The 16,720-nt window shown below is 36.9% G+C and overlaps 1 long non-coding RNA gene and 2 pseudogenes across 1 annotated transcript; 1 reads left to right on the top strand and 2 right to left on the bottom strand.

Annotated features, from left to right (window-relative positions):
- Window positions 9,903-11,767, top strand: LOC107636987 (annotated as a pseudogene).
- Window positions 11,752-12,863, bottom strand: LOC107636986 (annotated as a pseudogene).
- LOC110271210 lies at window positions 14,529-16,594 on the bottom strand. Its single transcript, XR_002361660.1, has 2 exons — window positions 16,540-16,594; window positions 14,529-15,148 (listed from the first exon to the last, which is right to left on the bottom strand). It is a non-coding gene; the product is annotated as an uncharacterized LOC110271210 (long non-coding RNA).

Genomic DNA, 16,720 nt, shown 5'->3' with positions numbered 1-16,720 from the left:
AGGAAATCATCAAGAACAACTTGAAGATTAATGAAGAACATAATGCATATATTCGAAAAATGCAAGAAGAATAAAGACATGCAATTGACACCAAACTTAAAAATTGACACTAGACTCAAACAAAAAACACAAAATATTTTTGGTTTTATGATTTTATAATTTTTTGTATATTTTTTCGAAAATTATTTTGAAAAAGATAAAATAATTAAACTCAAAATTTTTAATCAGAATTCCAGGAATCATGCAATGTTAGTCTAAAGCTTCAGTCTAAAAGATTTAGACATGGCTAGCCAAGCTTCAGCAGACATTACATACAACAGCCAAATTGATGAGAGTCAATTAGATTTTGCGATGATAAAAACATCATCTGAAACTCTAGAATTCATTCTTAAAAACTCTGAAGTCATAGAATAAATTATTTTTTTGAAAATTTTTTCGAAAATAAGAAGAATAGAAACAAAAAACTTAAAATTAAAATAAAATTACCTAATCTGAGTAACAAGATGAACCGTCAGTTGTCCAAACTCGAACAATCCCCGGCAACGGCGCCAAAAACTTGGTGCACGAAATTGTGATCATCAATGGTGCCAATAACTTGGTACGCTCAATTTTAATCTCAACTCTTTATCACAACTCCGCACAACTAACCAGCAAGTGTACTGGGTCGTCCAAGTAATAAACCTTACGTGAGTAAGGGTCGATCCCACGGAGATTGTCGGCTTGAAGCAAGCTATGGTCATCTTGTAAATCTCAGTCAGGCATATTCAAATGGTTATGGAGAATTGATAATTAAAAGATGAATAAAATATAAAATAAGATAGAGATACTTATGTAATTCATTGGTGAGAATTTCAGATAAGCGCATGAAGATGCTTTGTTCCTCCTGAACTTCTGCTTTCCTATTGTCTTCATCCAATTATTCATACTCCTTTCCATGGCAAGCTTTATGTTGGGTTTCACCGTTGTCAATGGCTACCTCCCGTCCTCTCAGTGAAAATGATCCAAATGCGCTGTCACCGCACGGCTAATCATCTGTCGGTTCTCGATCATGTTGGAATAGGATCCATTGATCCTTTTGCATCTATCACTACGCCCAACACTCGCGAGTTTGAAGCTCGTCACAGTCATCCCTTCACAGATCCTACTCGGAATATCACAGACAAGGTTTAGACTTTCCGGATCTCAGGAATGGCCGCCAATAATTCTAGCCTATACCACGAAGGTTCTAATCTTAGATTAGAAACCCAAGAGATACACATTCAAGCTTGTTTGTATATAGAACGGAAGTGGTTGTCAGGCACGCGTTCATAAGTGAGAATGGTGATGAGTGTTGATAAACCACTATTTTATGGTTTATATTATGCTCAATTGAGTGGATTTTTCAATCTTTCATACACTTAGTCATATGATTTGCATGAGTTTACGTTTTCCTTCCTGATTTTGTGCTATGATTGAAAACATGCTTCTTTGGTCTTAATTTTGATATGTTTAACCTTCTCTTATTACCATTCGATGCCTTGATATGTGTGTTAATTGTTTTCAGAGATTACAGGGCAGGAATGGCTTAGAGGATGGAAAGGAAGCATGCAAAAGTGGAAGGAATACAACAAGTTGAAGGAACTGCAAAACTGTCAGCCTGACCCTCTCGCACTAAAATGACCATAACTTGAGCTACATAGGTCCAAATGACGCGGTTTCAGTTGCGTTGGAAAGCTAACATCCGGGGCTTCGCAACGATATATAATTTTCCATAGCTGCCCCGAAGCCAAGCAATGCGAACGCGTGGATCACGCGGACGCATGACCTGGCAGAAACGCAATCCACGCAAACACGTGGACGACGCCTCCGCGTCACTTTCCCGCGACCTGTACGTACCAGAATACACTGGGGGTGATTTTTGGGCTATTTTTGACCCAATTTTTGGCCCAGAAAACACAGATTAGAGGCTATAAAGTGGGGGAATGCATCCATTCATTAAGAGGTCTTCCATTATTCACTTTTCATAATTTAGATGTAGTTTTTAGAGAGAGAGGTTCTCTCCTCTCTCTTAGGATTTAGGATTAGGATTCCTCTTAAAGGATTTAGGATTTCTTATTATTTCAACTTACAATTTCTCTCGAGTTCCAGGTTCAATGTTCTTTTTATTTATTTTTTCAATTTTGTTTATGAACTCTTTATGTTTGGATTGAATTTCTTTTATTAATGCAATTCGAGGTATTTCAGAATTATGATTACTTCCTTTATTTATATAAATAATTTAGATTTTTTCCTTTTGGCTTTAATTGATTGATTGGAGACTCTTGAGTTATCAAACTCATCGTGATTGATAATTGTTATTTTTGCTAATTGAATTGAATTCCAATAACTCTAGTCCTTCCTTAGGAATTGGCTAGGACCTGAGGATCAAACTAATTAGTCCACTTGACTTTCCTTTGCTTTAGTAAAGGTTAACTAAGTGGGATTAAAACCCAATTCTCATCACCGTTGATAAGGATAACTAGGATAGGACTTCTGATTCTCATACCTTGCCAAGAGTTTTATTAATTATTAATTTAATTTTCTTAGCAATTTAAATTACTTGTTCCTTATTTTAAAAACCCAAAACTCTACCTTTTCCATAGCTAATAATAAGTCATACTTCCCTGCAATTCCTTAAGAAGACGACCCGAGGTTTAAATACTCTGTTATCAATTTTATTGGGTTTGCTTAAGTGACAACCAAAACTTTTGCACGAAAAGGATTTCTTGCCAGTTTAGAAGCTATACTTGCAACGAGGATTTATTTTTAGAAAATTCTAGATCGCGCAGGAATTCAGTTCGTCAAGTGTCACATAATCATCATATTCATCATGTTCTTGAGTGCGAATGAATATCTTGGAGAAGAAATAGACTTGAGTTGAATAGAAAAACAATAGTACTTTGCATTAATTCATGAGGAACAGCAGAGCTCCACACCTTAATCTATGGGGTGTAGAAACTCCACCGTTGAAAATACATAAGAACAAAAGGTCTAGGCATGGCCGAATGGCCAGCCCCCAAACGTGAACATATAAGTTCCAAAGATGAAAAATTATGAAAATACAATAGCAAAAGGTCATATTTATAGAAAACTAGTAGCCTAGGGTTTACAGAAATAGGTAATTAATGCAGAAATCTTCTTCCGGGCCCACTTGGTGTGTGCTTGGGCTGAGCATTGAAGCTTTCACATGTAGAGACTTTTCTTGGAGTTAAACGCCAGCTTTCGTGCATGTTTGGGCGTTTAACTCCAGCTTTTATGCCAGTTCTGGCGTTTTGACGCCAGAATTTTTATGCTGACTTGTAACGCCGGTTTGGGCCATCAAGTCTCAGGCAAAGTATGGACTATTATATATTGCTGGAAAGCCCAGGATGTCTTCTTTCCAACGCAATTGAGAGCGCGCCAATTGGGCTTTTGTATCTCCAGAAAATCTACTTCGAGTGCGGAGAGGTCAGAATCCAACAGCATCTGCAGTCCTTTTTCAGCCTCTTAATCAGATTTTTGCTCAGGTCCCTCAATTTCAGCCAAAAAATACCTGAAATCACAGAAAAATACACAAACTCATAGTAAAGTCTAGAAATGTGATTTTTATTTAAAAACTAATGAAAATATAATAAAAATTGACTAAAACATACTAAAAACATACTAAAAATAATGCCAAAAAGTGTATAAATTATCCACTCATTAGGCATCACGTACGCATGGGTGACGCGTACGCGTGGGTTAGTGCTCTGTTTTTCAAAATTTTTTTCTATGTTTTTGCACCAAACCAAGCATTCCAAACCTCCAAACAACTACCAAAACATCATAAAACCTTATTTAACATCCTAGACTCCCAATTAAACTCAAATAATCAAACAAAACATGAAATTAAACCTATTTTACCAATATGTACAAAAGAAAAAAGTGAAAAGATGTTACCATGGTGGGGTGTCTCCCACCTATCACTTTTTTTTATTGTCCTTAAGTTGGACTTATGGGGAGCTCTCATCAAGGTGGCTTGTGTTTAAATCCATCCTCAAACATCCACCAATGCTTGGACTTCCATTGCGTTTCATCATTCAAAGTTAGTAACTCCAAACTTTGATGGAGTACTTCACAAACCATGGGCTCCTAAAGTTGATCCTCCTCTTGTACTCCGGGATCCCAGGCTTTGTTTTCACACCCGTCTTTGAGTTGATCATAGTGATTTCCTCCGAGTGACAAGAGGGTCGAATTCTCACTACGGCACCAAACTACCCTCCTAGACCCATCCAATTGAGCACTACACCAATCCATGCTCTTCAATTTTGAGCTTCCAACCATAATGAGCCTAGATTTACACCGCCAACCACTAAACATTCTCCTCTTGCGCTTCTTTCCACAAAGCGCCCTAAGTTGGCCATCCGTTTCAAGCAAACCAAATTCAAGTGGGATAATAAAGCTGAGAGTTAGAAGTTTTACCCACTCAAATGAAGGATTAGATGACAACCTAGGTAGATGAGTTCCCAATGGTCTTGATAGAGCAAGTTCCACTCCCGTCCATCCTCTTCTAGAGGTTCCCACCACTTGGCAAGGTTCTTCAAGTTCTGCCTCTTGCCAAGCTTCCTTAAGTTCAGGCTCTTTTTCACCAATTTCTTCAAGCTCTTCCCCATCACGCAAATTGTAAATAGGAGGTTGAGTGAAATCTACCTCATCATCAATTCCAAGCATGGTGGGGAGGGACTCATTAAGCTCAAAAGGATCGTATATTGATGCGAAATCATCATATATAAGGGGACTAGTTGCTTGTACCACTTCTTCCAATCTTTCCTCTTGGTGGCTCTCTTCTAATTCCTTTTCTTCTTCATTGCTCACCAAGTGAGTGGTAAGTGAGGTATCTTCTTCCTTAGTCCCTGTGTCAAGCCCAATCGAAGAGAATTCAATTGTAGATAGAAACTCATCAATGATTGAATCCATCTCTCGATCATCCCCTTCAAAGTCTTCAACCATGATATGCTTCGGAGGTTGTACACTCTCCTCAACATCAATATCAAGCTTCATGGAAGGGGGCTCTTCAACTTGTGATTCTTCTATGTACTCAACATATCCTAAGGCCCCAACCACTACTTCCTCTTGTTCAATAATCTCCACCTCCTCCTCTTGTTGCGATTCTTGCTTCGACTCCTCTTCTCCACGTTGAAGCTCCATTTTTGCTCCCTTACTAAGCTCTTTAGTTGCTTCTCCACATTCAACAATGGGAGTGCCTTGATCGCGCAAGCTTAGGCAAGATGAGACTATGTTGCTAATGGCTTCTACCATGATAGCCAACTTGGCTTTTAACTCCTCAAACTTCTTTTCATCCTCCTCGTGTTGCCTTAAGATACGAGATTCAAGCTCTCTCAGTTCTAGCATGAGGGCTTCATTGGGAGGCGGTGGTGGAAGAGAGGGTTCATTATTTGAGGGAAGGGCACTGTAGTTGGAAGGTGGTTCATATTGGTGAAATTTTTGAGGTGGTGTGTATAAACTTTGTGGTTCTTGGGAGTATTGGTGTTGGAATGGTGGTGGCTCTAGATATGGTTCATATGGTGGTTGGTATGGTGGGTATGGGTTAGGGTCATATGGGGGGTGAATGGTAGTACGAGGCATGTGAGTTTGGTGGAGGACTATATTAAAGTGGGGGATCATATGCATATGATGATTGTAGTTGACAACCACAATCATCACATACATTAGATTGGTATACACCTTGGGGTGGTTCTTGCTCATAATACATTGGTGGAGGTTGTTGCCATGAAGGTTGATCAAATGCTCGAGGCTCCTCCCACCTTTGGTTGTTCTTTCCTTGATGCATATTATCATTGTAATCTCCATCTCCTACAACATAGTTAGAACCACACTCATAGCCAAAAGGGTGAGAATTCATAGTAAAAGAGAAAATAAAAGCAAAAACTAACAAGAAGCAAAGAGAACAAAATCCTATAACTAACAAAAACTAACAATCAAACCAAAAAAAATCAAGCTATTCACAATATGTACAATAGCCAATAACATAGCACCATTGCAATTCCCCGGCAATGGCACCATAAATTTGATAGCAAGAATTGTGTTGGTTAGGAATTTTTCAATGAAATCTCGTTGCAAGCATAGCTCCAAACCAACTAACAACTCTCACATCAAATTTAGTTTTGGTTTTGTCACATGTACAAACCCCAATAAAAATTTAACCGAAGTATTTAAACCTCGGATCGTCTCACAAGGAATTGCAATGAAGTGGTCAATTATTGGTTATGAAGGAATATGGGGGTTTGATTTGTAAAAGGGACGAGAAATTAAATGGGCAAGAAAATTAAATCAAGTACGCAATTAAAAAAAGCAATCAATAAAGAGAGACATTTATGGCAAAGATTGATAATATAGGCTTTCTATCCTAGTCATACAATGATTAATTCATCCTATTTAGTCAACTCCGGCAAATGGAAGAAGGTATCATGTCATCTTCACATAGGAAGAACGTCATACAAGACTAGTTAATCATATCACAATAATAAACAAGAATTTATCCTATTACGTCATCCCCGACGATGGAAGAAAGTATCATATTATCCTCACACTCGAAGAAAGTCTAATAAGACTAGCTAATCTCAATCCAAAAGTCCTAATCAACTTACTAATTGAATTAGCAAAAAATTAGCGTCATTGGAAACAATATTAGCTAACAACTCTATATCACCAACATAGATTGGGTTTTCATGACTCAAGATTGCCTAATTACTCTTTCCAAGCCAAGAATGCTCAAAGAGCTACTCTAACATCCAACCAAACATTTTGTCAAACACTTGGAAGGCATAAAAGAAAAGCATGGTAAATGTGCAAGAAATAGTAAAATCTACCAACTACCAATTGCAAGAAAAGTAAATTCACAACTCAAATCAACAATAAAAGAGACATCAAACATCAAATTTCATTAAAGGAGATTCAAGTCCAACATGAGTACATGAACATAAAAAAGGCATGAAAGTAAAATTAACAAGAGAACCAAGAAGAATTGAAGCATTAGAACAAGAAATTTTAAAGGAAACAAGATGAAATCAAGTAATCAAATGTAGATCTAAGAGAAATTAACCTAATACTAACCTAATTCTAGAGAGAAGATGGAGCTTCTCTCTCTAGAAAACTAACTAAAGGCTCATCATGACTAAGTGCTCCCTCCTTTGTCCAAACTTGAATCATGCATGAAATAGCCTCAGGAATGAGTTGGATTTGGGCCTAGGCAGCTCAGAAATCGCCCCCAACATTTTCACTTTAATGAGGTCACGTGCGAGTATCGACGCGTATATGTGGGTCACGCGTACGCATCGCTTGGCATTTTTCCATCCACGCGTACACGTCGTGTACGAGTACGCGTTGCCATGCGACTTCATATCTACGCGTGCGCGTCCATGAATGCACACCAAATCCTTATTTTTTCATGAGTTCTCCACTTTGTATGCTTTCCTCTTCACTCCTTTGATCCATTCCTAGCTCTTTTCAACCTGAATTCACTAACAAACACATCAAGGCATCTAGTGGAATCAAAGGTGAATAAAAATTACCAATTTAAGGACCTAAAAAGCATGTTTTTACACTTAAGCACAAATTCAAGGAGAATTACAAAAGCATGCTATTTCATTGAATAAATGTGGCAAAAGGTGATAAAATCCCCCCAAATTAAGCAGAGGATAAACCACAAAATTGGGGTTTATCAAACCTCCCCACACTTAAACTAAGCATGTCCTCATGCTAAACTCAAGAAAGAGACAAAGGGTATCAACATTTATTCAATGTAAACTACCTAGATGCAACTTATCTAAATGAAACTATCTATATGAATGCAATCACTTGGTCAAAACAAATCACTTCCAAGGAAACATATGTAAGCATAAGGGCTAAAGCACTAGGAATCAATTCAAACCAAACCAAACCCACAATTGTATTGAATTATCAAAAAGATTTTACAAACTTGCATGAAGAAGAATGATCATGGTGAAAACATGTAATTGAGCAATCGAACCCTCACTGGATGTGTATCCGCTCTAGTCACTCAAGTGTTTAGGGTTGTATCACTCAATTCTCCCCTAATCATGCTTTCCAAGATTTGTTTTTTATCTAACAATCAACAATTATTCAATGCATGCATACAAATATCATGAGGGCTTTTCCATAGGTTGTAATGGGGTTAGGGTCAAGGTAGGGTCATATATGGTTAAGTGGACTAGAATTTGAATCTTTGATTAACCTAAACTTCTCACCTAACCTATATAACGACCTATACAATTTAGAAGCTAACCTAACTACCTATTCTTCAGTTTTCTACACACTCATGCATTCTCTTTTGGATTACAACTCATATGCATTGATTCTTATTGAGCTTTACCCGGGGCATTTTGTCCCCTTCTTATTGCTTTTCTTTTTCTTTCTTTTTTTTTTTTGATATATATAATTTTTTCTTTATTTTGTATTTTTTTTTTTGCAATAAAGTATATACAAAAGTATCAATACATATGGTTTTACATTTAATGCATGTGTATGTACCCAATTCCCAAAATTTTGACAAAAAATGCAAAGATACACTTTCATCCCAACCAATATTCCCAACTCTCCCAAACTTGAATGATAAGCACTCTCACTAGCCTAAGCTAATCAAAGATCCAAACAAGGGACATATATTATTTTTTACTTAAGGCTTGTAATGTGCTAACATTAAGAACAAATGGGTTAAGCATAGGCTCAAAATTGGTTACAATGGAAGACAAAATGTAGGCTATTTGGATAAGTGAGCTATTTGAAACAATGGCCTCAATCATATAAGTGCATGTATACACAAAATAATAGACATATAGAATCCAACAAATCAAAGATTACAATTATAGAAAGAGAATAATGCACACAAGAATGAAAATAAGTGGTTATATGATGTAACCACACCATTAGGCTCAAATCTCACATGCTTGTGTTCTTAGCTCAAAAACATGATCTACAATGTGTATAATTCAAACAAGTTTTAAAAATTTTTTTAATCAATTGGGGTGCCTAAAGATGAATTTCTTAGAAAATATCATGATTTTGACTAAGCTTAATATATATACATATGCAATGCAACCAAAAATCCTAAAAGACCTAAAAATGAGATGCAAAAGTATTGGGATTAGAAATTTGTCACCCAACAAATTGCCGAGTGGTCGGACGACCTCCCCACACTTAAAAGTTTGCACCGTCCTCGGTGCATTCAAAGAGGAGCAAGGGGTATGGTAACTTTCCTAGTTGCCACCTTCAGCTGGTGGGTCAACCGGTTGCTGCGTGTTCTTCTCCGGCATCCATTTTTGCTTATGGGGACTCCTCCATAAAAAATAGAAAGGAGAATAGTAAGAAAAATAAATGCAAAAGTAAGGAAGCGTAAATTGTTGGGATGAGGTAAAAAACACTAGAATGGAGTGAGTGAATTATTGTGACATTAATGAAAAATAGGTGTGTGGGTCCTAGATTGCATGCGGTTTAGAACTCATACCCTAGTATTTAAAAGCTATGTCACAATTATACAAAAGAAAGCATTCGCTTCACTCATTCTAGTGTGCTTGAGATACTTCAAAAGACTTGTAAGTTAAGATAAGCAAACAATTAATGAAGAAGCATGAAAGCATCCAAGCAATTAATCAAGCAATTGTGAAATGGATAACAGATAGACATTGGTTGATGTGTAAGTAAACTTAGTGAACAAAATGGTATATGAAACTTACACAACACTCAATGACACATATTGAAGTTGTTGCAACACCTAAGTGACATAAGGGTGGAAGACATGGGTGCTATGGAACTTAGAAAAAGAGACGTAAGAGTTAAAATCAATCACATAGCAGGCATGGTCCACAAAGCTTGAAAAGCTCAAAAATATGTCACCAGGTAAGCTTTTGATTCGATTTTACAATTCCAAAATCTCAATGCATGAAATAGGTGATGTTCAATCCTAAACAAGCACCCTAAAAAAATGCATTCATAATGTACAATTGCCTAACAATGGATGATGAATGCATGGTGGCCAAAACATGCAATTCAAAAGAGTTAAGAAGTTTAAAGGCAATGTAACATGTATTTGGTATTCACAAATGTTGAACATGAAAACTCAAAACCAAGTACCTAAATGTGTCCTCAACAAAGAAATCCAACAATGAAAATTAAAAACAATGATGTTAAAAGAACATCTCATCAATAATCAGCAGCAAGAAACAGTAACAAGATTAATAATCCAACACTTATAATGAAAAATAGAAAAATAACAAAATTAAACTAAATAACTACTAATCAACTAACTAAAAGAAATGGTTATAGGTGGTGTTTAGTAGTGTTGGATGATGGTTGAAGAGGAGAAAGAATAGAAGAAAAGAAAGAAGAAGGCAAGAAATGGAAAGAAGAGAAGAAAAGAAGAAGGTTGATGCAGGGCAATCCACACGTACGCGTAGAGGGACGTGTGCGCGTGGTGAGGTTAAATGGAATCGACGCGTACGCGTAGGTCACGTGTACGCGTGGTGTGTTATTCAGAAAAAATGACGCGCACGCGTACGCGTGGGTAGAGTTGTGCCTCAGGCACAAAGTTGGCATGAGGTGGGGGGCATAGCTCTCGGTTTCATGTATGGAGGGGTGAAACTTCTGAATTCACGTTCCTTCAGAGATTCCCGTTGCCAAACTCAATGCAACTGCAGAGAACATTGCAATGCTCATCATTGGCAGGGTCCTTCTTGGAGGAGGCATTGGCTTTGGCAACCAAGCTGTACCCTTGTATCTTTCTGAAATGGCTCCGGCAAGGAATCGAGGAGCAGTCAACAGACTCTTCTTTCAGTTCACAACCTGTTTTGGAATCTTGGTTGCAAACCTCATCAACTATTTTACTGACGAAATACATCCCCATGGATGGAAAATCTCGATGGGCTTGGCGGCTATTCCGGCACTTCTGATGCTTGTTAGAGGTATTTTCTGTGCCGAGACACCTAACAGTCTTGTGGAACAAAGAAGGTTCGAAGAGGCAAGAAAAGTATTGGAGAAAGTAAAAGGGACTAAGAATGTTGATGCCGAATATCAAGATCTTGTTGAAGCCAGTGAAGAAGCACAGGCTATCACTAGCCCCTTTAGGACACTCCTGAAGAGGAAGTACAGACAGACCCCAACTTGTGATAGGAGCCTTGGGATTCCGACATTCCAGCAGCTAACTGGCAATAACTCCATCCTCTTTTATGCTCCTGTCATTTTCCAGAGTATTGGGTTTGTTTCTAATGCTCACTGTTTTCATCTTTTATCACCAATGGAGCTCTCCTCGTCACCACAGTCATCTCAATGTTTTTAGTCGACAAGTTTGGTAGAAGGAAATTCTTTCTGGAAGCTGCTTTTGAAATGATAATAAGTATTATTGTTTGTTTATGCTGCTGTCCTAGTTGTTTATGCTGATTAATTGCTTATTGGACCCTCTGGTTTGATCGATTTTCATATTGCTACTGTAGCTTTGGCTCTGGATTTTGGACATGGCAAAGAACTTTCTAAAAGCGTCAGTTACTTTCTTGTTATTGTGATATTCTTATTTGTGTTAGCTTATGGAAGATCTTGGGGTCCACTAAGATGGTTGGTTCCTAGAGAGCTCTTCTCATTGGAGATAAGATCAGTGGTTTACAATGTTCTACAATGTTCTTCCAAAACCAGTGGTTTTCAAAGAGGAGATAAATTTCCTCAAGTGGAACTTGCTTTGTTTTCGGCAAGAGGAAGAAGATAAACATACTTATGAAGATAATTAAGCCAACAAACAGCAAGAAGATCCCATATTTGAGGTGGCAAAGTGACATGAGAAACAACTATGCCACAAGTGCAGTGAAGATCGTGTTGACACACACCACTATACTCTGTGCTACTGATCTTATCTTCAATGGGAAGAGCTCTCTAGGAACCAACCATCCTAGTGGACCCCAAGATCTTCCATAAGCTAACACAAATAAGAATATCACAATAATAAGAAAGTAACTGACGCTTTTAGAAAGTTCTTTGCCATGTCCGAAATTCAGAGCCAAAGCTACAGCAGTAGCAATCTGAAAATCAACCAAACCAGAGGTCCAATAAGCAATTAATCAGCATAAACAACTAGGACAACAGCATAAACAAGCAATAATACTTACCATGCAGCATATCATTTCAAAACCAGAAAGAACTTCCTTCTACTAAACTTGTCGACTAAAAACATTGAGATGACTGTGGCGACGAGGAGAGTTCCATTGGTGATAAAAGATGAAAACAATGACGCATTAGAACCAAACCCAATACTCTAGAAAATGAGAGGAGCATAAAAGAGGATGGAGTTATTGCCAGTTAGCTGCTGGAATGCCGGAACCCCAAGGCTCCTATCACAAGTTGGGGTCTATACTTCCTCTTCAGGAGTGTCCTAAAGGTGCTAGTAACAGCATGTGCTTCTTCACTGGCTTCAACAAAGATCTTGATATTCGGCATCAACATTTTTAGTCTCTCTTACTTTCTCCAATACTTTTCTTGCCTCGTCGAACCTTCCTTGTTCCACAAGACTGTTAGGTATTTCGGCACAGAAAATACTTCCAACAAGCATCAGAAGTCCCGGAATAGCTGACAAGCCCAGCAAGATTCTTCGTCCATGGGGATGTATTTCGTCAGTAAAATAGTTGATGAGGTTTGCAACCAAGATTCCAAAACAGGTTGTGAACTGAAAGAGTTGGTTGACTGCTACTCGAATCCTTGCTAGAGCCATTTCAGAAAGATACAAGGGTACAACTTGGTTGCCAAAGCCAATGCCTCCTCCAAGAAGGACCCTGCCAATGATGAGCATTGCAATGTTCTATGCAGCTGCATTGAGTTTGGCAACTTAGTCGGGAATCTCTGAAGGAACGTGGCCAAGAAACCTAGCACGCTTCCCACTGCCATGAAGAATGCGAAGAGCGTGTTTGCTTGTCGGATTTTTTGTTGGTTCGCTGACGACAAGGTCACCAAAGAAGGCTCAACTGGGGACCTGGATCATGTTGATTGACGTGTCCAACATCAAGAACCCAATCATAAAGATGGCTGTGGTGTGTGGCCGAGGTTCCGTATAGGAGAGGGAGTCTTAAAAGGCGTAGCCGATGTCTGCGGAGAAGCTAATCATCAAAAGAGCTCTGGTGAGGGTAACGGCACCGGCAAGGATAAAAGGACGGTGGCGCCTGAGTTTACAAGTGCATCGTCTACTCTAGTAACGGAGGATGGGCTCGAGAACCAAGCTGAAAATGGGGCCGCCGAGCTAGACGAGAGAGATCCATCTTATCAGGTACTCCGAAAATCTAGTAGGTAGATATTAGCATTGATAGCTCTACAGCCGAGACAAAGTAGATTCCGCGGCGATGATGGCCACCATGACTAGCTTACAGACTAGTAGGGGTGGAAACAGGCCAGGCCAGGCCAGGCCAGGCTTTGCTCTTAACAGGCCTGACCTGTCATACAGTTGATTGGCCTGAGCCTGGCCTGCAGCCTGTTATAGGCTCTTTATAAAGTACTAGGCCTGGCCTGTTATTCAGCCTGGCCTGGCCTGAAGCCTGTTAAAAGGCTTGCTAATTTTTTTTTACAAAAATAAAAATATTATTTAAAAAATTATTTTTTAATAAAAATAGTTATATGTAATATGTCATATATTTAATATTTGTAAAAAATTTTAAACTTTTAACATATTTAAAATATATAAAAATATTTATAATAAAATATAATAGATTTAAAATATCTCATAATTTTGTTAATAATAAATTATTATTTATATATTTAATTATATTTTAACAGGCCCAGGCAGGCCTGACAAGCCTATAAGGCTAATTAGTAAGCCTGGGCCTGGCCTATTAATGTATTAAGGCTTTTAAAAGAGCCTGGGCCTGTACCTATTTTATAACAGGCCAGGCCAGGCCAGGCCAAACACAGGCCAGGCTGCAGGCCCCTGGCAGGCCGCCTGGCCTTTTTCCACCCCTACAGACTAGGCTTGGTTGCACCGGTGGTGACCCCAATTCCAGCTGCGCCGGTAGAGACCCTTATTCCGGCTGCGCCGGTGCAGACTCCGATACCAATTGCGCCAGTGAGCTCATGACTATGTAGTGTTACATTCGAGGGACGGAAAAAGTGATTGACAGATAGCGCATTAGAGGGATGCTAAGAGAGCGTTCAAGGGATGGAAAGTGTGTTTGACGGAGAGAGACAGAGGTGTTCGTGTTCTTCTTGTAAAACACTAATTGGATGGGAAAGGAGGTATACGGTGGTAACCTAAGGATGCAGCGTATAACATCAGTGTGTGGTATAGAGCTCAGGGTCTTTTGATAAATTGGGTGTTTATGGGTGTTATGTCTTTGGGTGTGGATCCCATTGGGTGTGCGCTTGGTAGCTCCAAGAACGTTTGGAAAATTCTCAATTTTATCCTTGATGGTGGCTTTTCATTCTCCATAGCAGTAAGCACGCTTCCTACTACCATAAAGAATGAGAAGAACACGTTTGCTAGTCTAGTTTTCGGTTCGTCAGTAGCGGCAAAGTCCCCAAAGAATGAGATATCTACTTGTCCTGGGTGCAGGACAGAGCCACACCTATCAAGAATAGTAGAAGAAGATGCAACCTTTCAAGTTTGGACGGAACTCATCGCACACTTCTGTTAGCCATTGCTATTTTCTAAATTTAATATATCCATTGACAAAATTAAACATCCAAATTTAATTGGCAAAAAGAGCAAAACAGAGTAAGCATAGTCCAAGAATCTATTGATGTCATCCCTAAACTCTTGGATATGTCTGGGTAAACTCATCCAATTCTTGGGAAAACCTAATTGTTCATAGTGATATTATTATTAAACTAAGAATCTAGGTAGCAAAAATAATGTAATTTTTATGTCCGCTAACAACACCTTAAAAGAATATTAATAGATGAATGAATTCTATTAATAATTTAAAGATAGGCAAATATTTCATCAAAAGAACAATATACATAAAAAAAAGTGCAAAAGAATAATATAAACATATAAAAGCAAATAAGTATAAGATAGAAATATCTTACGAGATCATGACGCAACAATTTGTTATATATGCACAATTTGCATTTAGTGTTCACCAAAGATCCGTAAATATTTTTTATCAATCTCCTTTAAGAGAAAAAACAAACAAACACCAATATTAACAATTAATAATAACTAACTATATTAGAATAAAACAGCAATACCTAATGATAGTAGTTTGTTTTAAGAGGACAAGAAAAAATAATTAGCATAAATTCTTTTGGAGCAGCTTGATTTTTTAGCCAAAAAACAAGAAGGAATAATCAACATAAATTTTTAGAAAACTTAATATTTAAAATAAAAGAATAATTTACCTAACATAAATAGTATACTTAACATACTGAATGTAAATCAAAAAAAGAAAAAGGAGAGAATGACTCACAAAGTATAATTTTGTAGATATACACTTACATTATCTACTATAAATGTAGACAGCTTAAATTAGTGGTAATTGTAAAATATAATTCCTTGATAAGATTCAAAGTTATCAATGACGAACTAATTAACAATTTTGGTGTAATACAATGGTCCTAATCCTAAAATTATAGCTATGACAATGACGTTTGTTAATGACAAAATGGATTAAATTGTTCCATTGCTAATAATCATTGCACGTTAGAAATTAACAAGTTTAGCACAATTCATTTAGCAACAACCAGAATCTATGAAACAGAAATCAGAATTGTAACAAACAAGAAACATAATTAAATCATTCAAAGACAGTAAATTTTCTGTTATTATTTGCTATTTCATTTTTAGAATTTTAGGAATAAAAAAGTGAGAATAGTTGTTTTCTAATTTTATCACCTATTTTTAATTTTTCTTCACAAAATTTTGAAAATAGAACGCCAAAGATAAAAATAAGAAACAAACACAAAAATCAAACTGGATATAATGTTGACTTCATCAAAACCAATAAGGTTGGAATACGATTTCACACGACAAAGAAGCATTCTCTTATAGAAGAGGAGGGTGGTCCTATCTGACTAGTGACTTCTTAAACCGATATTTTATTTTTCCTAAAGGTAAATATTTAAAGAATATATTTTGAATTAGTCTCTAATAAATTTTAACATATTTTAGTTTTTAATAAACTTTCATTACTTTACAAATTTAAAAAATTATTTTTATTATATTATAAATTTTATTATAATATAATTAGATTCCTGCAAATATTATTATAAAATACATTAATTTTTTCTATAAAGAGATTATTTCATCTCAAGAATCTTTAAAGTAATAAAAGTTTGTTGAGTATGCTTTAAAACTATCTAAGTAATTAGAGACTTTGTTGGTTTCTGTTGCGTGAAAAAAATGAGCAACAAAATTATTCATAGAGATAAGTAAATGGATATGAGAGCATGAAAAATATCGGTTTAATTTTTAGGTAGGGTTGGAAATGGTATTCTCTGTTTCTTAAATCTTAAGGTATTATTTTTTTCAAAAAAAAATTGATATTTGTAATGGTCATTTCTCACCTGGATAGGCTTGGGATCAAATGAAACAACCACTCCAGCAATCTGTGATCCTTTGAAAAAAGAAACATATAATTAAATAATATTAGTTATAACTGATTTTTGTTATATTAAACTAACTTCGTTATACTTAGTTAACAAAAAGATTTGGATATATAATATTATTTTACTTTCTTTTTTTTAG

Source organism: Arachis ipaensis, chromosome B04 (assembly GCF_000816755.2).
Source record: "Arachis ipaensis cultivar K30076 chromosome B04, Araip1.1, whole genome shotgun sequence".
Lineage (NCBI taxonomy): Eukaryota > Viridiplantae > Streptophyta > Magnoliopsida > Fabales > Fabaceae > Arachis > Arachis ipaensis.
This window is presented reverse-complemented; position numbering and strand designations above follow the sequence as displayed.